General features: G+C 37.2%; 1 long non-coding RNA gene across 1 annotated transcript; it reads left to right on the forward strand.

Moving 5' to 3' along the window:
- Positions 1-978: 978 nt before the first annotated feature.
- On the forward strand, positions 979-9,039 carry LOC111090644. Its single transcript, XR_005353054.1, has 3 exons — positions 979-1,073; positions 1,369-1,470; positions 8,745-9,039. It is a non-coding gene; the product is annotated as an uncharacterized LOC111090644 (long non-coding RNA).
- Positions 9,040-22,430: the final 13,391 nt, after the last annotated feature.

Below are 22,430 nucleotides of genomic sequence, written 5' to 3' on the forward strand. Positions count from 1 at the left end.
TCTTTTGAACATAAAACACATGTTCCCCTGGCAGAAAAGGAAAACTTGACTATAAAGCTTTCTACCAGACACAGTGCTGGGTGTTTTATGTATGTCCTTTTTTCAAATACCAAGCTTTATTTGTATTTTCTTCCAGAATTTACTGAACCCTTAAAATTACCTCTTTGTTTCACCATTTTATTTCTGAGACTTTCATAAAGTTGTTCTAAAATTTCATTTTTAAATGAAGACTTCTAGGGGGTAGTGTGTAACTGCCAGTTACACTAATAAAATGAAAATTACTACACTATGAATTACTTTATCTTTTTAAGTTGCTAAAACTGATGCAAACTTACTATTTAACATTAACTTTGCCACAGCAAAAACTTTTGTTTTTAATTTATTTAATCATGAGAGACACACAGAGAGAGGCAGAGACATAGGCAGAGGGAACAGAGTTTGCAGAAGCAAACTCCCTGCAGGGAACCTGACGTGGGACTCCATCCTGGAACTTGGGATCCCGCCCTGAGTCAAAGGCAGACACTCAACCACTGAGCCACCCAGGGGTCGCATAGCAAAAACCTTTAATAACCGTCTTATTTATGTATATATATATATTATCTGTAGATTTCTGTGAACAATAATTGCAAAAAGAACGGATTTTTAAATTAGTTATTCCACAGCTGGAGAGCTGTATGCGAAGTCCTTTACCATGCATCCTATAATTCGTAATGATATATTTATTTCTAGCCTTCTGTAGTCCCAACTGTGTAGTGAAAACTGAAATGTATATCACCTGGATCATCATAATATTCTTTTGTCTACTGACTTAATATCTTTAAAAACTTTTGATCCATCTATTTTGATATTAGAGTCTGTTTACTATTTTCAGCTGTGTTTTCATATGATTCATCTATTCCAATATTCAATCTAGTGGGATTAGCACAGAATGAGAAGTAGCCTGGGTGACTAGAATCTACTGTGGGTTCTAGAATGAGCCTCTGTGTTCTCATATGTCAATAAGAGCTAATGTTTCTATCAGTCACTGCTGTGAGATCAGATAAGAAAATCTATGTAGAAGAGTTTTAAAAATAGTGAGATTTTTTCTTTTAAAGATTTTATTTATTCATTCGATACACAGAGAGAGAGAGAGAGAGAGAGAGAGAGAGAGAGAGGCAGAGACACAGGCAGAGGGAGAAGCAGGCTCCATGCAGGAAGCCTGATGCGGGTCTCCAGGATCACGCCCTGGGCTGAAGCTGGTGCTAAACCACTGAGCCATCCGGGCTGCCCAATAGTGAGATTTTTAAAAATGAGAGCATTTGCTAAAAAGAAAAAATAGAAGGAGAAAGAAATGTAAAAGATGTTAATAGGCGGTGTACTATGTTCCAGGAACTTTACAACAATGCTACAAGGCAGGTGTTACTATCCCCATTTTAAGGATGAGGACACTGAGGCAGCAAGAGCAAAATAACCTCTTAAGGTCACTGACTAGTAAGTTTCTGAGCCCTGATTAGCACCTATTTCTTTTTGGATTCCAAGCCCTGCCTTCTGTTCACTTCACCAAAGCTGGTGATAAGTAATAATCAACATAATAATAAAAGTATGTTAATTTGTGATTTTTCTTACTTCAAATTGATTAGAGTAGGAAACTAAAGTTATCTTTTTCTCCTTCTTGTTTTTTTTTTTTTAATTAATTGTGTATGATCTGTGGAGACCAGTTTACTATTGTGAATTTTTCCATTTGTTCTCCCTCCCATCTCTTTTCCTAGTCATCTTTGGTGGTGTCCCTTGAAATCTTAGGGAGGTAGTGGATTATGATTTAAAACCTCTTACTTTTGGCATTTCAGTTTACCTTGTTTCTCATATTTGTTTCGGATCCAGAAATCTGAACCTGAAAGTGAGTGTTATCACGCTAGTTATGTGTATCTTTCTATATCTAATTTCGGTCCTTAGAGGGAAGAAGCTGGTTTGAGGATGCATATCACAGGTCAGTTCCAGAAGGTCAGGAGGTGCAAATGAGCTGAGCTGTTGATTCAGTTGAAGTAATTTTGATGAGCACATGCTTGCATGTGGGTCTGTAATGTGGTTCATCTCCATAAAGTCCCAAGCTTTATGGGTTTGAGAGCATTAACTCATGTCTTAGGAACATCCTACATAGATTGTTGTAATTCTTGGTTATGCTGCCCGACCATCTGCTTCCCTACAGGAATTACAATCAGATGGAATGGCCTCGCTCAAATCTAGGCTCAGAAAAGTTATGAGAATACCTGAGTCTTTTTGTTTTGTTGAAGCAGAACTATTTTTTTTTACACCCTGCCCAACATAATAATAAAAAGTATGTTAATTTGTGATTTTTCTTACTTCAAATTGATTAGAGTAGGAAACTAAAGTTATCTTTTTCTCCTTGTTTTTTTTTATGAGAATATATAAATGATCTCATGCAGTATACCTATAAAGTAGTGATACTTAAATGCTTGCTGCCTTGTGTTCTGTAAAGGTGTCCACCTAATTTCTGTGTGCAGATTTAGGTAATTACACGGCAACATATACAGCAGCTCTATTGGGTCACCTATTTATGGTTTTAGTGGAAAAAAGGAAAAATGAGACCCAGAATGACCACATTTTCTTTATTTCCCTTGACCTCTGATAACCAAATACTAATTTTTTATGCATGTTGATAGCTGAATGGTAGTTGACGGGAGATACCAGTGCAATCCAGCCAAGAGTTTGTGGAACCTAAAGACTGCCATGATTATGAAAAACATAATGAAATTTCTGTGAAAATCACAATGATCAAATACTCATTTCTTAGTTGCATGCAAACAATATAAAAATACTACATTTCAATTCCCTTCATTCTATCTTCATATGATCTTATATAGATCATATGACTCTATCCAGGTATAAAATCCATATAGAATCCATTTAGTATAAGAACTACATTTTTTCCTATTATTCTCATTTTTTTCTACTGTTGCAAAGACTGATCAGAATACAAGTGCACATAAAAGTGATGTAATGATTCAATGCCTGTGTGGGTTAATTATCTCCTATTTCATGGCCATAGATTATACTCAACCTATGGGGCCACTGAAAGAACCAGGCAAAATAGTGTAAATCCATGATCACTCTGAGAAAGCAATCAAACCTCAAAAAGATCCCTCTCTTCTTCTCTCCTTTACTTCCTCCTCCTTTCCTAACTTCCACAAATATTTTATTGGTTCATTCTGAGTGTGGGTGCTGTACTACTTTTGAGGACGCAGAGATGAACATGCAGACACAGTACTTTCCCTCAGGAAGATCACACTGTAGTGGGTGAGACAGACATTAAATAGATCACTTCACCATACATACCCCTTGGCATTACAATCCCAGTAAGTGCTATGTCTGGAAATTCTTGGATGCTCTGTGGGAAAATGTAGTATTAGTATTTTATTTTCTTTTTATTAGTATTGCTTTCTACTTTTTTGAAATTGAAGTATAATTGACATGTACCATTATATTAGTTTTAGGTGTACAACATAATGACTTGATATAGGTATACAAAATGATCATCAAAATAGATCTAGTAATATACATTATCACACGTAGTATTTTCTGAAATGAGATTATTTTCTTTGTTATTTTGCTGTTCAGAAGAAACATTCTGGAATTCATCAAGACATTTCTCATCACTTTCTTTTTTATTCTTCTATTTCTTGACCATTCCCAACAATTGACTATTGATGTTTTGAGCTAATGCAATTTTATGAGAAAATAGTTATAGTTCCAATACCTTTGCATAGCCCAAACACCATTACATACTTCTGAAAGTGACCATTTAAAAATCAGCTTTTATATTTTTATTTTATTTTTCTTAGACATGCCCCTAATATTGTCCTACTTGGGTAGGTGTATTTTTTCAAATATTGCTAGTTTCCATCTAAAGTCAAAGGTCTGCTTTTTACTGAAGCTCCAAGAACTTCAAAGAGTTTTATTCTTAAAACAATGCTGAAAGAATGGCTGTTGGGGGAACTGGAAGGGAGGGGTATTTGTGGTGTTTGGACAGAACACATAAAGGTAGGAAATGGTTGGCACAAACCCAGGGTCCCAGAGTTCTGTGTGTGATTCTGGTACTCTAATGTTTGGCTTTGAAGTATAGCTATGGAATTTATTATCAGTTGGTTTATCTCCCTCTGGGTATATTTATAGAAGTTTTCCCAAAAATGTGTCTGTGAATACTTATCCCTTGGGATGTTAGCAAGCATTAATGTGGGAAAAAACAAAACAAAACCCATAAACAAACCAAAAAACTGACCATTATCAGATATGTTTATTTACTGCCAGACTTCTCAGAAATTTTAAAATCCAAGGCACATTGTGAATTATCAAAAGAGGAATCATAGGCAATATATGTTTAAATTTCTTTGATGATGAACCTCAGTTTTACAGAACATCTTATAGGGATAGTATTGCTTGAAATGAAGTTTGGAAAACAGGCTTAGATTACTCTCTGAATAAATTTATCTTCTTGAGGATACCAGTGGGTAACAAGGAAGATCTTTCATAACATATAGAATAGCAGAGAATAAAATAAATCTGGGCTTAAAATGTTAATAAGATAATTTACAAAATGACTAATTCACAGGGATAAATCATTGAGGATTGAGAGTTACTATGATTTAATCTCACAAAAGAATCATGAAGTGGGCACTAGTGTAATTTTTAAAAAATATTTATTTATTTTAGAGAGAGAAGGGCAGAGGGAGAGGGAGAGAGAAACTCAAGCAGACTCCATGCTGAGCGTGGAGCCCAATGCAGGGCTCTATCTCACGACCCTGAGATCACCACTTGAGTCCAAACCAAGAGTTGATCCTAGGCATTTTAGGATCAATTATGTAAAGTTAGAATCATTTTTATCTCGTTTCTTTTAATCCATTGGTGCTGACTTTTAAAAATTCTAGTTTCATTCATTTGATTTAAGTAGCACTAGTTGGTAGTATTTCTATTCTTCTTTACTGGAAATGAATTTCCTGGCTAGGATACAGCTTCACTGCAGATGAATAAAAGGCAAACATAACTGAATGCTGCATGATTTCGTATCTCTGTAAAAACATACTGACCAGTTTGAATTGGTCTATCAAGATCTTTGTTTATTTCAATACCAGCTTTCCTAATTACTGCAGCTCCTGTGTTCGGTGGGACTTTATGGTGTCTCTTTGGATTCTAAATTTCAAATTCCATTTTCTAATATATTTGATAGAGGTAAAAATTACAGTTGTGCTTTTTTTCTCTCTAGCAGCTGAAAAAAAATTGTCTTCTTTTCTAAAACTAGATTCTTAAATCTTTCTTTATCATCCTTTAACTCATTGGCCATACAGTAAGAAACAGATAACAGATCAAACAGATAAAGTAGAAACATGTTTCAGCTAGTTGGAACTATCCTTTTCTGAAGTTAAAAAGAGGATCCCTAAAATAAAAAAAAATAATAAAAAATAAAAATAAATGAATAAAATAAAATAAAAAAAAAAAAAAAAAAAAAAGAGGATCCTAGGGTTGCCTGGGTGGCTCAGCAGTTGAGCATCTGCCTTCGGCCCAGGGTATGATCCTGGAGACCTGGGATTGGGTCCCATGTCGGACTCCCTACATGGAGCCTGCTTCTCCCTCTGCCTATGTTTCTGCCTCTCTCTGTGTGTCTTTCATGAATAAATGAATAAAATCTTAAAAAAAAAAAAAAAAAAAAGGATCCCAGCTTATACTCCAGTGTGAAGGTTTGCGTTTCTGAGGCAATAGAATTGAGGAATGGGTTTTGATTTAGACAACAAAATTTTAAATTCTACCAGTATGTTCAAATGTAAATCTTGTTTCAGGGACACCTGGGTGGCTCAGTACTTTAGCATCTGCCTTTGACTCAGGTTGTGATCTCAGAGATGGTCCTGGGATCGAGTCCCACATCGGGCTCTCTACCAGGGAGCTTGCTTCTCCCTCTGCCTCTGTCTCTGCCTCTGTCTCTGTGTGTCTCATGAATAAATAAATAAAATCTTTTTAAAAATCATGTTTCAAGGGCAGCCCCGGTGGCGTAGCGGTTTAGCGCCGCCTGCAGCCCAGGGTGTGATCCTGGAGACTGGGGATCGAGTCCCACATCAGGCTTCTTGCATGGAGCCTGCTTCTCCCTCTGCCTGTGTCTCTGCCTCTCTCTTTCTCTCTCTCTTTCTCTCTCTCTGTGTTTCAAATAAATAAATAAATAAATAAATAAATAAATAAATAAATGTAAAAAAATAAAAATCATGTTTCAAAAATTAAAATGCTCTACAATCTTTGCTCAAAAAAAAAGAAATCTTTGCTCAGAAGTGTACCAGATTAATAAATTATTATAAAACATTTTCACATAATGAGGCATTGTCTAGCATTGAATAATGATGGGAGAGAAGTGTAACTTAAGATCGCCTCTGCCCTAGGATGTCCTCATGTAAGTCCAGCTCATGGGACACTCCTTATTGTCAGATTGAATTTCATAGTCAATTCAAAAGTGGGATTTCTTTCTTTCCTTCCTGTTTTTTAAAAACAATTACTTATTATCATAATATAATTATGATTATAATATATTGATTTTTAAGATGTAAAGAAAGTCAGACATTTATTCAACAATTATAGGTGGTTGGCTATCTCATATACAGTGTTGTCTTTATTTTTCTATCATTTGAGCCAGGGAAACATCTCGACACATAGGGAGGGCATCCCTTTGGTGTTGGGATGAGCAGGAGGCTGATTGAGCACATGGTTTAGGACTATGCCCTGGGAGAGCTCAACTAGCTGGATATGATCATTCATTAATTCAGTTATTCATTCAGTAGAGATTGAGCATCTATCATATGCTGAGCATTTATCATATGCCAGGAAGTGTACTTGCAAAGTCAGATCCCTAAATAATTTGAAGTCAGGCTGATGTTGAAATTGCTATCCAGTGCTAGGGAGCCTGGACATTGCCTCAAGAATGACTTAAAACAGTTAGAGGATTTTATAATAAGGGTCCAAACCTGTTTTAGTTCTCCCCTGAGGTTGAGGCTTCCAGGTATTTAAAAAGCTGGTGCTTTATGGTCTGGGTAGAGTTTTAATTCAACTGAGATTATAGTTGCAGTAGTTCATGGGCAATTGAGGGTAATGCTAACAGTTTCCTACAGTTATTGAAACATACTTTAGGAAGAGCTCTCATAGGAATTAATTAATTTAACCATTATAATTCTGTAAGGTAGAAGGCTATGACCTGCCAATATCACATATTCAATAAAGATCAGGAGTGTCTGACTACACGACTGTTCTCACTTCTTTCCTGAACTTGCCTTCCCAAGGCTTAGAGGAGGAATTAGCAAACTATAGCCTGTGGACCAAATCTAGTCTTTGGGCCAAATCTAGCTCAAGCACTAAGAATAATATTTAAAAGAATTGTAAAAAATAAAGAAGAATTGGGCTCTTGGGTGGCTCAGTCATTTAAGCATCCAACTCTTGATTTTGGGTCAGGTTATACTCTCAGGTTCCTGGGATTGAGCCCTGCATCAGGGTCTGTGCTCAGCGGGGAGTCTGCCTGAGATTTTTCTCTCCCTCTGCTCAGCACCCTGTTCATGCTCTCTCTCTTTCACTTTCTCTCTCTCTCAAATAAATAAATATTTTTAAAAAATTAAAATATGCAACAGAGGCAGTATGTGGCCTGCAAACCCAAACTATTTACTGTCTGGATGTCTTAGTCCACTCCGGCTGTCACAATAACCTACCTGAGACTGGGTAGCTTATAAACAAGAGATTTATTTCTCACAGTTCTGGAGGCTGGAAGTTTAAGATCAGGGTGCGAGCATCATCAGGTGAGGGCTCTTTTCTCAGTCACAGATATCTCCTGTGTCCTCACAGGATGGAAGTGGCAAGCTAGCTCTCAGAGCCTTTTTATAAGAGTACTAATCTTGTGCATGAGGATTCCATGAATCCTCCCAAAAGTCCCATCTCCTAATAACATGACCTTGGGCATTATAATTTCAACATAGGAATTTTGGGGAGGATACATTCAGGCCATATAGCACTGACCCTTTATTTAAAAGATTTGCTAGCTTTTGGCTTAATGGCTTATACATGGGTCTCCATGCTCTCTAGAGACTATTAGTATAATTCACTCTGAAAAAACATTTGGAAAAATTAATAGTAATTCAAAAACTTGTCAAAATTCTTGTAACATATTCTTAAAACCAAAGCAGTTTTGGTTTACTCAGGAGTATGAAGAATAGCAGCTTTCAAATGGGTTACACCTGGCCCTGGACCAGTAATATGTCAGAACCAACTTGTAAGAGCTGATTGTGCACATCTGTTCCCAGCTCCAAATCAACTTGGTAGCTTGGAAATGGCCATGATGTCAGTAATTCCACCATAGAAATTGACAAGATCTACAATTTGGGGCCTTTTCTCCCCAGAAAGCTGGCTTTGAGACATTTACCAGTATACCACTAAATATATGTCATTTGATGTCTGAGGTCATTTATAATGCAAAATGATGTACTTATTCTAGTAATAAAGAGATTTGATCTTTATTAATTTAGTAATAAAGAGATCTATATAAGGGGAATAATACAACTAACTACATTGTTGGATGTTGAGAGAGTTAAATATGCTAATACTTGCAAATATTCAATGAGCTTTCAAAGGTAAAACATTTAAAGCAATGCCAATACATGCTAGTTATTCTATCAGTGTTAGTCTTCACATATCCATATTCTAGATCTCACATTCAAACAAATTCTTTCTAGGTCCCATGTGGAGATAACTTTGGACTTGGAGTCAGAAGAATGGACTATTCACCCTGTTCCACCCTTTACTGTTTTGAATCTCAGGCAAGTCAACCTCAGTATGGCTTGCTCTACTCATCTGTATAAAGAGCTTAATGTCACCTGCCTTGCCAGTTAGTGGGAGGATGAGACAAGATAATAGATGGGAAGGCACTTTGCTAATGGTAGCATATCACACAAACATAAGGTATTATTATCTTATAACAATAAGATCTTGAAATGTGTGTGGTAAGACTCAGGCTGACATTCTCTTGAGAAGAAGAAATAAATGAATCACATTTTCTTTGCCTCTCACCCTCTTATGTCAAAAGTGATGAATCACTGACCAAAAATGTAAATGAGACTGTCATAAAGACTCATATGAAAGTTTTTATTCCACTTAGAGGAGCTTTGAGGACACTCTATGTTATGGTAAAATTAGCCTATTGACTAGAAAACAAGATATTTAACTTTTTTCCTGTAGAAAAGATACATATATTTGTTCAGTATAGTTTTTTTTCTATTATGTAAAATATAATTTTTATCAAAATATTTTATCCTTTTAAAATGTTATGTGCTTGCAAAGTGGTTTTATATTGATATTTTATCACTATTGTAAAGGTTTGTGAAGAAATTTGTTGTAAGAAGTGATCCTAAAAATAATAAGATAACTAAAATGATAAAAAAATAGATAAAATAACTACAAACTAAGCCCATAGTGTACAATTGAGTTGTGAAAGAGCAATAATTACTTTTCTTAATATTTGCTACTAGCTCTCTGGAATCTTGCTGCCCAAACTTTAATGTATAGATGAATCATCTTGGGATCCCATTAAAATGAAGATCCCATTGCAGAGAGTGTGGAGTTGGAGCCCTAAATATAGCACATTTCTCAAAATCACCCAGGATAATACCCAAATACTCTTCTGTAGACCACACTCTGAGTAGAGGTAGAGGCTATGCAATATTTAATGGAGGAAAAAGATTTTTTGAGCCTCTATTGATTGACTGAAGATTCTCTTCTGGCTGCCATGTTGAGGTCCTCAAGACATAATGCTCCTCATTTTGCATAAGTCTTAAACTAGTTGGAAAATGAGACAAAAAGGTAAATATTGAAGCAAATGTAATATCTTTATTACTGATGGGAACATAAAGTAAACAATATAGCTTCACATGAGAGCCACATGGGCTTATTCTGGACAATGGTAGGCCAACTTACTTACCTGCCCACCAGTGCTGGATTGAGGCATGTCCAGGAGAGAAAAGCTCTTGCTCTTTTGGCCTAGTTCACTCCCCAGAGGAAGAAGCCAGAGAAGGAGTGAGAAGACCTGGTTATTCTTCCTAATTGACCAATCAGGTAGATAAAGGGATGGAAAGCAGCCTGGAGTTATAGCCCTTCACAGGAACTAAACATTGGGATAGTAAAAAGCAAACAAACAGTCACCATGCCCACCTACTGACTTTGAACCAGGCAGCTGCAAATCAGCAATGTCTCCATTGTTAACCTATAGGGAGAAAATTCCTTAGAAGGGGGCACACTCCGCAGGAATCATCAAATCTTAGGGGTTTTGAGGGCAGTCTGCACCTGTTTCATCAGTATTTCACCTGAGTTGTGCTTTTGTGCTGCCCAGATAGAACCCCTTGGAAGCCAACACTGGAGACCAGCTGCAATTAGTTGCACGGCAAAAAGGCAGGCAGGAATTGCCACAGCACAATGTGGGGAGAACTTTAAAGGTTTCTTCTAGACTCACTGCCTCTACTAGATGCCCTACTTCTCAATACAATACAGATACTGGACAGAAAATATCAAAGTAAGAGGTAGAGCCTAAACCCACAACAAAAAGGCAAGAATTATGGAAAAGAATCCATAAAACATGTTCAAAGGGTCACCAGTATTAAATGTAATTGATAGATCAGAGACAAAAAATTAGATATATCAAAGAAGATATAGCAAATAAGCATGGAAAATTGTATTCCACATCATTAATCATTAGGGAGATGCAAATTAAAACCAGGAGATACCATCATACATCTATTAGAATGGCAAAAATCTAAAAAAAAAAAAAAAAAAAGACAATACCAGCTGTTGCTTAGGAGGATGGGGCAACCAGAACTCTCTCACACTCTTGGTTGAAATGTAAAACAATATCACCACTATGGAGAATAGCTTAGCAGTTCCTTAAAAAGTTAAACATACACCTACCATAGGATTCAGAGATTCTACTCCTAAGTATTTACTCAAGAGAAAAGAAAGCATATGTCCATATAAAAACACTGTCATAGCAGATTCACGTTCATGGCAGATTTATTTGTGATAGCTACAAACTGGAAATAAGTGTCCATCAAAAGGCAAATGGAGGGGTGCCTGGGTAGCTCAGTTGGTTAAGTGTCTGGCTTTTGGTTTTTGGCTCAGGTCATGATCTCACGGGTCATGAGATCAAGCCCCATGTGGGGCTCCACACGTAGTGGGAAATTGGCTTGAAGATTCTCTCCCTCTGCCCTTCTCCCTACATATATGCTCTCTCTATAAAATAAATAATCTTTTTAAAAAGGCAAATGGATATTTAAGGGACTAATGTATTTGAAAGAAATATTAGTTTATATTTTTGAGCACTCAGTGAAAGATGTAATTTTGTGACATCAACAGTCAAAAAGTGAGGATGGAATTATAAAGGAACAGAGGTTTTAATATGTTATTGATGTTAAGCTGGTATAAATTTACATTAGAATGCTATAACTTTAGGATGTTAGCTATAATCCCCATACATTTTGTCTGTGTGTGTGTGTGTGTGTGTGTGTGTTGTTACCACCACTAAATTTATATTAGAATGTTATAAGTTTAGGATGTTAGCTGTAATCCCCAGACATTGTGTGTGTGTGTGTGTGTGTGTGGTGGTAACACACACACACACACATAGTTATAGAATATACACAAAAGGGCAGGTTTGGGGCTTAGCATGGAGTCTGCTCAAGATTCTCTGCTGGAGAATTCTCAGTAGTTGAGCAATTGCCTTTGGTTCAGGGGATGATCCCGGGGTCCTGGGATGGAGTCCTGCATCAGGCTCCCCGTGAGGAGCCTGCTTCTCTCTCTGCCTATGTCTCTGCCTCTCTCATGAATGAATGAATGACTAAATTAATTAATTAATTAAATCTTTCAAAAAATCAGAAATATCAAGTACTGGTGAGGATTTGGAGAAAGTGGAACTTCTGTTCCCTGCTGAAGGGGATATAAAATGGTATAGCCAATGTGAAAAACAGTATGACAGTTCCTCAAAAAATTAAAATAGGAATTACCATGTGATCTAGCAATTTCACTTCTGAGTATATACCCAGAAGAACTGAAAGCAGGATCTCAAATAAATATTTGTGTACCCATGTTCATAGCAGTATTATTCATGCTAGGTACACACCTGGAAGCAACCCTAGTGTCCGTCTATGAATAAGCAAAATATGGTATAGACATGCAATAGAATATTATTCAGCCTTTGAAAAGGAAGTAAATTCTGCATATGCTGCACCATGGAAAACCCTTGAGAACATTATGCTAAGTGAAATAAGCCAGTCACAAAAAAATAAATACTGTATAACTCCACTTATATGAGGTACTTAGTCAAAATCATAAAGACAAACCATACAATGGTGGTTGCCACGGGTGGGGGAAGGTGGAAATAGAGAGCTAAGGTTAAATGGGTATAGAATTTCAGTGTTATAAGATGAAAGTGTTATAAATATCGATGGTGGTGATGACGGCACACCATATGAATACACTTAATACCACTGAACTCTAGTTTACCGTTTAGAAATGGTTAAGATGGTAAACTTGATCCTATGTTTATTTTACCACAATGAAAATTGGAAAAAGAATCCAGGTGAATGGATAAACAAGGTTGTGATATACCCATTCAATAAAATTCTACTCCATAGTGAACAAGAATGGTATACTGATATGCACAATTATGTGGATGAATAATTGTGTTTAGTGAAAGAAGCCAGATAAAAATAGTGTATACTATACGATTTTATTTTATTTTATTTTTTTTATATACGATTTTATTTATATAAAATTCTATACAGTGTAAGCTAATGTATAGTGAAAGACAGCAGAATGGATTGCCAGTAGACAAGAGAGATGGAAGGGAGGGGTGGAGGGAGATAACATGAAGGGGCATGAGACGAAACCTTTGCAAATATGGATGTGCTCAGTAACTTGACTGCGATGATGGCTTCATGGATGTATGCTTTTGTCATAATGTACAAATTGTATATTGTAAATACATATAGTTTATTGTATATCAATTATATGTCAATGAAACTATTAAGTTTAAAAATCCTTGCTAACATTTTTGGGACACTGTTTGCTGTGATGGGTGTCCTACAGCTAGTAAGCAGGCTTCACTTAAAGGTCAAAGTGGTGTGGGCAGCCTTCACTGTTGCCACTGATGTTTGCGGATGGTGTGGCTCCCTGGACCGTGTAGGTATCCTGGGTGATATGAAGTGCAAACGATGAACTGAAGACAGAGTTACTGCTTCTGCACTGTGGGAATTCTGTGCCAAGTCTGTCTTTCCCAGCCGGTCCTGGATGCTGGGCACCCTCCTAAGGGCCTGGAGGAACTTCTGTCATTACTTACGTTCTTCTTCCCCACCTCTCTCCAGAACTGTGCATAGATTCCCAAGCCCCACTATCCAGGTTAATGTTCAGGCTTCACCACTTAGTAGCTGTGTAACCTTAGACAATGGTATCATTTTCCTAGGGCTATCTAACAAAATACTACAAATGGAGGTGCTTAAACAACAGAAATGTATTGTCTCATAGTTCTGGAAGCTACAAGTCAAAATCACGTGTTAGCAGGTTGGTTTCTTTTGAGGGCTGGGAGAGATCTGTTCTAGGCCTCTTTTCTAGCTTTTTGGCCTTTGGCTTGAGGCAGGAAAACTAGTCTTTACTGGCATTCTCCCTGTGTGTGTGTATGTCTCTTTTTAGAAGGACATAGTCATACTGGGTTAGGGGCCTACCCTTCTGCAGTATGATCCTATCTTAACTAATTCCATTTGCAATGATTCTCTTTCTTAGTAAGATCACATTCTGAGGTAATAGGGGTTAGGACTTGAACATATAAATTTTCAGGAGATGCAATGCAATTCATGACAACAACTTATTTAACTTCTCAGTGCCTTTAGTTTCTCTTCCTGAAAACAGAGATATTAATAATCTGTATATCATGGGGTTTGTATAAAGATTCCATCATCGGAACAAGTGAAGCACTCTGAGATGCCCACTTCCTGGCACAGAGTGAGCAATTGTTAAGTGTCACTATCATTGTTGTTCTCTCCTGCTATATGTGCAGATTTTGACCTTGCAAAGAGTTTCTGTTCTGGATTCACAAGTCTACACCCCCTCCCAGCAAGTTACCACCCAAAGTTCTTACCAGCACACATAAAAATAGTACAAAGCAGACTATTCCAAGTACGGAGGTCCTGAGGAGGTAGTTCTGTGTGCCAGGTAATCACAGGTGCCTTCATGGAAATGTTAGCAGACTTAGATAACAGGGAGGAAGATTTGAATCCCTTCTTTGAAGAGCAATTTTATGCTTCAGATTTTGGGGAAAATTACTGATCTTCAGGCTTCAATTTCTCATTCAAAAAATGGGAATAACATAATTATTGTAATGATTAAATGAGATAATGTAGCTAACATGCCTGTCAGATGTCTCAAACATCATAAATTCTCAATGAATATAGACAAATAAACAAAGATAACTCCACATCTGAGTACAATGACAAACAGTTCCTCAATGATGTTACAGGAGCACAGGGACCACACTACTCAGGGGACCTCTCCTGCAGCTGCTGTTGGACACTTAGAAACTAGTTTTAAGTTGAAGATGGCATCTTGAAATAAGCCATGGGAGATCAGTGGTGTGCTGTCTGTCTACGAAGAGGCAAAAAACAAAAACAAAAACAAAAACCCTCAGCCCCCTTTGCTATCTTTTTTTTTTTTAAGATTTTATTTATTTATTCATGAGTGATACACAGAGAGAGGCAGAGACACAGGCAGAGGGAGAAGCAGGCTCCTTGCAGGGAGCCCGTTGTGAGGCTTGATCCCAGATCCTGGGGATCATGCCCTGAGCCAAAGGCAGACACTCAACGGCTAAGCCACTCAGGCATCCCTCTTCTTCGATCTTTAATTCATAAATTCCTTATTCTAAACTAGGAGTTTCTTATTCCTTTTATATAAATTGGCAAGTGAGCTTGAAGAAAGCATACCTGAAGCTTATAAAATAGAATAGGCATTAACTTCTTATAGATTCTTGTGCTGGAAGTGTTTGAAGAAATGGTATTTTCATTAAACTTATGTTTGAGTTAAGGATGATACCATATATATCACATTTAGATCACAATTTTTCAAAGACAGGAGACTCAAACATATCTATTATTAGAATTACAGAAGCATAATTTCAGATTTCTTTGATATTTGGGATGACATTTCAGAATCTTGGATCTTGTCATTATGGATACATACATTTCTTTTTTGAGCCTCAATTATTCATCTTTAAAATGGGGATGATACAGTTATTATAATAATTAGATGAGACAATGTAGGTGAAGGGCCTATTATAAAGCTCTAAAATCTGTGGTTCTGGATGCCTAGTGTTTTTCCTATGTGAGGAGAATTCAAAAATTGATGGAATATAAGGTTTGACTTACCCAAGTGGAAATCAAAGGGACGCAGATTCTTTTTCTGCTCTTGACCCCTGACTGCTAGAGCATGGATGAGTGGCCAAAGGATGACCAGTCACATGTTCCTACTGGGAGCATCTCAAAGATACAGGGCCATTTAGATATTATTTTTGGTGGTAGCTGTGATACTAGTGGCCCAGCAGCAAAGACCCAGGATCAGCAGAGTCCAGGAGGGTGTTGGCTGGGCTTTGCCAAAATTAGTTTCTGCCTAAACATAGCTCTCCCAGTGATCCTGGGACCCAATTTATATTCTTTGAACAAATTCATGTTTTATTTAAATTGCCAGAAAATCTGCTTGTTGTTTGCAACCAAAATCACTGAGGAATGCAAGCCTCAACTTTAATTTTATAGTAAATGTGTAAAAATACTAAAGAGAGATTATGGTCAGTGGATAGTTGAGTTTCCCCTGAATTTTATGCCACAATACACTCAATGATTGTTACAGAAAACTTAGATAATCCAGAAGAGGGCTGATGTCTTGACATTCTAATTAATAATATCTCCGAGGCACAGAAAGCAGATTTTCAACCATACCGTAGTTGTAAGCCAAGAAGTTGTTAGCAGTGTCTGAGAACTGCGGTGGGTATTCACCATTCCCAACTGCCTAGATGACTTGGCGAGGTCCTGAGTGGCTTCTCCTTCCTGTTTGAGAGGCGACACCGAAGCTCAGTTTCCCATGGGACCAGTGACTTCCTCTCTCATTTCCAACCCCATCAGACCTCAGAGAGACTAAATGGAAATGCCTCTGAAATTCACTGGTAAGAGAGCAGCAGAAACATTGCGTATGCATGTGTGTGCAGACATGCTTCTGTATTAAAATACAGACTCCTGTGTGTAAGTCACATAACAATACCATATGGCCTTCAGCTGTTGTGTCAGAAGGTAAGTATTTTCCCTTCAGATGATATTGAGGATCATTTTTTCAGTTTTTAAAGTTAAATGTCATCTGTCTTTTAAAGTTTCATTGTGACTGTAGGCTGGTAACTAAAAATAAACCAACAAAACAAAATAAACCCACAGATAGAAAGAGAGAGGCAGAGACACAGACAGAGGAGAAGCAGGATCCATGCCAGAAGTCTGATGTGGGACTCCATCCTGGGACTCCAGGATCACGCCCTGGGCCTAAGGCAGGCGCCAAACCGCTGAGCCACCCAGGGATCCCCAAATCACTGTTATTTGTCTCTCCAATCTGCTCTTATCGCCTGATGTGAAAACTGACCAAGACAATTTTCTTGACAGGAGAACTTTCATTTTCCTCCCTCCTGTTTCCCTTCCTCTCCCCCCTTTCTCCTCTTTCCCTCTTTCTTTCTCATGGAAAATATATAATGTTTAGTTTGAATGCTTTTAATGCACTTGGAAAGGTGGATTTTTTTCTTGCTTTGCCTTGCTGCTTCCCCACCTGCCCCTACCCCTCTTACCTTTGGAATTAAGAAGTCAGATATGATTTCCTCATAAATGTCTGAGGAAAATGGATTTGCCATCCGATGATATGGAAAGACATTTTGCATCATTTATATTCTAGGTTAATGATAAAACTATCTTATAAAATTGGTTAATTATGCTGAGGTTCAATTGTTATTATGTTGGAAAAGTGGGGTTTGGAGGAAGATCCAAGATAAAGACAGTGGTGGTTAAGGGAAGACTCAATTTATAGCTTTTACCAGCAGTAAAATCCAAAGCCTTGCAAAAATCTCGATAGGGCCCAATTATATAAAAACAAGTTAATTTTCCTTGCATGATCGATATTTAAAAGCCACTTGGTGAGCCGTGTTGAGACACCTATGTTTTGAAGCATGTAAGGAAACAGCTGTGATCACATTTATAGTAATCTATTGAATAAGATGCTTCCAATTCAAGATGTGTTATTTCAAATTTGTAATATTCACAGACATCTCTGCATCCACAGTAACTAAAACACTAAGGTAAAAATCCTAGAAACTCAGTTTCTTCACTTTGCTTTAAAAAAAAAAAAAAAACCTCTTTTAAACTAATGCTTTTTGCACGATGGTCCTTTCCTTCTAATTCTTAAATACTTTCAAAATCATGTTAAAGTCTTCAATGACTCCCTTCTGTGCCAAGCAGAGACCTACTTTGCATAGCCCCTTCTCTTACCACTACAAAACGTACATCAACATACTGACCTGCGTCTGGAAAATGGCAAAAGAGATGTTACCCTTCAAATATAAAAGAAAAATCTAGGTAACCAAATCCAACAAAGAGAATGCATGTAACATCATGGTATTGTAGAAAGAAACAAGTTAAGTTTTCAGCATCATTGATATTTATAAGTCACTCGCGCCATTTTGAGACACCTCTGTTTGCAGTGTGCAAAGTTAACAGCTGGGTCCCATTTATAACATTCCACTCAATAACATGCTTCAGAGTCCAGGTTTAGAATTTCAGATTTGCTATTTATAGGCATACGCCTCCAGATATCAGAAGGCAATTTTTTAAAAAAAGATTTTATGTATTTATTCATGAGAGACAGAGACACACACACACACACACACACACACACAGAGAGAGAGAGAGAGAGAGGCAGAGACACAGGCAGAGGGAGAAGCAGGCTCCATGCAGGGAGCCTGACGTGCCTCAATCTAGGGTCTCCAGGATCAGGCCCTGGGCCAAAGGCGGCGCTAAACCACTGAGCCATGGGGCTGTCCTCAGAAGGCAATTTTAAGTTGGACAAAATCATTGAGGAGAAGGCAGATCATGCTACTGCTTATCTATTTAAACTCTTTTGGGAGTACTATCATTAGTATGATAGATTTTTCCTATATTGGTTTAGTTTGGAATCATCTTAATTTCTTAAACCATTACCCTTCCTAACAGAGTCATATTCAGTAGCCTCTTTCTCTAATTAGCCTGTAGTACAAAAATGTAACCTTCCAAACAATTGAAAACAACTTTTTAACTTAGAAGAATGTTGAATCTTGTGATGAGTCTTGTTGAATTTCCAGTCTTTGGAGCATAATATTTTGAAAAAAATAAATGGTCTATGGAGCCTGACTGATCCGTGTCCAAATAGCTATTCAGTTAGAACCCTGTGCTTGACCTCACTGAGCCCTGCTTCACTCTTTGTTGAAATGGATAAAACAATGCCAACTTTACAGACGTTGTTTCAAGGACTGAATGAGAATGACAATACTAGCTACGATTCATGAAGGAATTTCTATGTGCTAGAAACTGTTGGTGAGGACACCACTTTTCCTCTACCCTCAGGTTCAGTGTCTGGGGGCTTGTGAATTTTACTGACAAAAGACAGATTAAAATGAGAGAAGGAACACAAATTTATTTTTTATTTATTTATTTATTTTTTTTTTTTTTGTATTTTGAAATATTTTATTTTATTTTATTTTTTTATTTTTTATTTTTTTTTTATTGGTGTTCAATTTACTAACATACAGAATAACACCCAGTGCCCGTCACCCATTCACTCCCACCCCCCGCCCTCCTCCCCTTCTACCACCCCTAGTTCATTTCCCAGAGTTAGCAGTCTTTATGTTCTGTCTCCCTTTCTGATATTTCCCACACATTTCTTCTCCCTTCCCTTATTTTCCCTTTCACTATTATTTATATTCCCCAAATGAATGAGAACATATAATGTTTGTCCTTCTCCAATTGACTTACTTCACTCAGCATAATACCCTCCAGTTCCATCCACGTTGAAGCAAATGGTGGGTATTTGTCATTTCTAATAGCTGAGTAATATTCCATTGTATACATAAACCACATCTTCTTTATCCATTCATCTTTCGTTGGACACCGAGGCTCCTTCCACAGTTTGGCTATCGTGGCCATTGCTGCTAGAAACATCGGGGTGCAGGTGTCCCGGCGTTTCATTGCATTTGTATCTTTGGGGTAAATCCCCAACAGTGCAATTGCTGGGTCGTAGGGCAGGTATATTTTTAACTGTTTGAGGAACCTCCACACAGTTTTCCAGAGTGGCTGCACCAGTTCACATTCCCACCAACAGTGTAAGAGGGTTCCCTTTTCTCCACATCCTCTCCAACATTTGTTGTTTCCTGCCTTGTTAATTTTTCCCATTCTCACTGGTGTGAGGTGGTATCTCATTGTGGTTTTGATTTGTATTTCCCTGATGGCAAGTGATGCAGAGCATTTTCTCATGTGCATGTTGGCCATGTCTATGTCTTCTTCTGTGAGATTTCTGTTCATGTCTTTTGCCCATTTCATGATTGGATTGTTTGTTTCTTTGGTGTTGAGTTTAATAAGTTCTTTATAGATCTTGGAAACTAGCCCTTTATCTGATATGTCATTTGCAAATATCTTCTCCCATTCTGTAGGTTGTCTTTGAGTTTTGTTGACTGTATCCTTTGCTGTGCAAAAGCTTCTTATCTTGATGAAGTCCCAATAGTTCATTTTTGCTTTTGTTTCTTTTGCCTTCGTGGATGTATCTTGCAAGAAGTTACTATGGCCGAGTTCAAAAAGGGTGTTGCCTGTGTTCTTCTCTAGGATTTTGATGGAATCTTGTCTCACATTTAGATCTTTCATCCATTTTGAGTTTATCTTTGTGTATGGTGAAAGAGAGTGGTCTAGTTTCATTCTTCTGCATGTGGATGTCCAATTTTCCCAGCACCATTTATTGAAGAGACTGTCTTTCTTCCAATGGATAGTCTTTCCTCCTTTATCGAATATTAGTTGCCCATAAAGTTCAGGGTCCACTTCTGGATTCTCTATTCTGTTCCACTGATCTATGTACACAAATTTATTAATATGTTTACACGCACAGGAACTCACAGAAAGGAAGTGAAACCCCAGGAGTGGTTAGACTTGGGAACTTACATACGATTTTAACAATGGAAAGAGGGTTTAGGTCTCAAGGAGCTATAAATTGTGGGGAGGTAACAAGGAGACATGACAGAACAATGAAAGGTTACTTTAGTAAGCTCTGTTTATGCAGACTCATTTTGGTGCTGACTCTCTGTCACTTGCAATACAGGTTGCTTTCTTCATCCTAGTACAGAAGGATGGGGAAATCTTATTCCAGCTTTACAAAGGGAAATACACGCCCTGTATGTAGAAGAAAGGGGAGGACGGAGAACTCTTCCTGTTCTCAATTGCCTTTAGTTCAAAATAATCTTCATGCTGGGGCACCTGGCTGGTGCAGTTGGTTACGCACCCAACTCTTGGTTTTGGCTCAGGCCCTTATCTCAGGGTCGTGAGATCAAGCCCTGTATCAGGCTCCACGCTCAACAGGGAGTCTACTTGCATTTCTTTCTTTCTCTCTCTCTGCCCCTTCCCACCACTCGCTCTCTTTCTCTTTAAAATAAATAAATCTTAAAAAATAAAACCCAAAATAATCCTTATGTCAAAGTAGCATATTTTGGAGTGGCATATCCTCATCCCTTCAGTATGATAATGACAACTTTACATTGACTTGATACTTCATGCAGATCAAGTGCACATGGAAAAGGTGCCACATTGATTAGTCCAGAGAAATGAGTATTTAGTCCCTCTTTTTATGTCATTATAATTTTTTGCAAGAAATTTTTACATAATAGACATAATATCCTAATGGGCACATCTTAATATACTTTACCATTTGCCTATAGTTGAAGAGCATTTAGATTGTTTCTACTCTTTGTTTTGTTATTAGAACTTACATGGCGATGAATATTACTGTGCCTGAATTTATATTTGCTTTTTGGATTTCTCACCCTTAGTATAGAGGCCCAGAAATATAATTAGCAAGTCAAGAAATATGAACACTTTAAAGCAAATTTGCTTCCAAATTGTTTACCCTAATTTATCAATCTCATCCCATCCCATCCTTGCTATTATAAATTAATCTTTTTTTCTGGTTGATGGTTGTAGAATGGCACTTTGTTTTACTTTAACATTTTGCATTACCAATGAATTGAATAATAAAAATATTCACTGTCAATTGTATTCCTTCTATTGTGAACTGTTTGTCTTTTTCCTATTTATCTATGTTTTGATGATTTTCTTATTCATCTCTAAGAGCCCTTCATATATTAAGAGGAACTCTTTGTTCACTATCTGTTAAAAAACAAATGCCTACACCTCGCTGTTTGTCTTTTCAGCTTATGTTAAATTTTAAGATTTAGTATAATTTGGTTTTATGGGGTAAAAATCTATCAATCTTTTTCTATTAAACCTTCTTCCATTGTTTTTATAATCTAAAACTTTTCAACGTTTCCTATAAGTTTATTTTTAGTTTGAGTTTTTCAATTTAATTCTCTGGTTTAGAATTTGTTTTGATGTGTGGTATGGGAAAAATATTGAAGAATTCTTTCTACTGTACCACAAAACATAGACCCACATAACTTGGGTCCCCTTAAAATTAAATGAACAAAGACATCTAAAGCAAAACACCTAAAGCCAAAAAATCAATTAATAGATCTTTTTCTTGGAAAGCTGTCCTTACAAAAGAAAGAAACTTAGAAAACTGTTATGCAAGTTCAGGTTTAGCCCAAGGTTTTTAAAACACAAGAAAATCTCTTTTCATCTTAATTATTCAAGGCATACAAAACATTACTTTTCCCTTATTCTAGAGTACTCATTTCTGTTTCTCTTGCTATATAAAAACGTTGAGTCTTCTATATCTGTATGTGTATGTCTATCTATGTACAAACATACATACATTCCTCATGTAGCCAGTAAGCACTTCCTAAACCTTGTGAAAATGAAATGATCCTCTAGGTGAATGAAAACTTGTAGTTGTGATACAAAGGACTTGCTGGATTAATTTTCTGCTACGCTGCAAGTTGAGACCTCAGGAGGGTATCCTGATTGAGATTGAAGCATATACATAAATAAATCCCCAGCCAATGCTTGGTTTGAATAGATATATGGGAGCTGGGGACAGAACTGACCAGATGCTGGACCATATGATAAACACAGAGGGTCATGGTGTGGTATAAAAACTGGGCATTTATATGGTACAGCTGG

This window comes from Canis lupus, chromosome 1 (genome assembly GCF_011100685.1).
Source record: "Canis lupus familiaris isolate Mischka breed German Shepherd chromosome 1, alternate assembly UU_Cfam_GSD_1.0, whole genome shotgun sequence".
Lineage (NCBI taxonomy): Eukaryota > Metazoa > Chordata > Mammalia > Carnivora > Canidae > Canis > Canis lupus.